Raw genomic sequence first — 585 nt, 5'->3', positions numbered from 1 at the left:
ATCTGTGTGTCATGCTCTAGACCCCCTGCTCACAGCTCTGGGGGGACCCCCACCCCATCAGTGAGAAGACACATCCATTGAGCATCACTGAGGTTCCCCTCATTCTCCACTCCCGTGGCCTCCAAAGCCAGGCTCAGCTTTGACAACAATGTTCACTTTGGGAAACCTGGTGATGTGAGTAAGCATTAGTCTCTGCCTTTGCCTGTGGTGCAATCTTGTTCAGGCCACACTGAGGCCACATCCTTCCTGCCCCTGCTGGGCTGTTACAACAATAAATTCAGCAAATTTCCTCTCAGGCTGTTCCTGAGGCCGGCATCTGGGTGAGTCCAGCTCCATGGAGCACAGTGGCTGAACAGGCCTGGGGAAAAATGGGGAAAATATTTCCAGGGCCTGAACATGACTAGGGATTTCTTCTCCCATTCTCCACGTCTGTCCTTCAACACCATTTCTGGAATGTTCTTTTATATTTATCATTTGGGCTGTATGTGTGCAAGTGCATGTGTGTGTGGGGCGAGGACAGGGGCAGCAATCTCAGTTTACACCCTGGACTCTAGCAACTTTGTCCAGCACCCTTGGAGTGGGTGG

General features: G+C 51.8%; 1 protein-coding gene across 1 annotated transcript in view; it reads left to right on the top strand.

The window, feature by feature from the left end:
• Positions 1 to 310: 310 nt before the first annotated feature.
• The window catches only part of NLRP3 (NLR family pyrin domain containing 3), a 52,627-nt gene continuing 52,352 nt past the window's right edge, over positions 311 to 585 (top strand). The window contains exon 1 of the mRNA XM_019633723.1: positions 311 to 320. The gene's annotated coding sequence lies outside the window, so the exon portion shown is untranslated. The remainder of the gene's footprint in view (positions 321 to 585) is intronic.

The sequence above is a fragment of the Hipposideros armiger genome, unplaced genomic scaffold, assembly GCF_001890085.2.
Source record: "Hipposideros armiger isolate ML-2016 unplaced genomic scaffold, ASM189008v1 scaffold_1388, whole genome shotgun sequence".
Lineage (NCBI taxonomy): Eukaryota > Metazoa > Chordata > Mammalia > Chiroptera > Hipposideridae > Hipposideros > Hipposideros armiger.
Note: the sequence above shows the minus strand (reverse complement) of the source record. Positions and strands in the feature narration are given on the sequence as shown.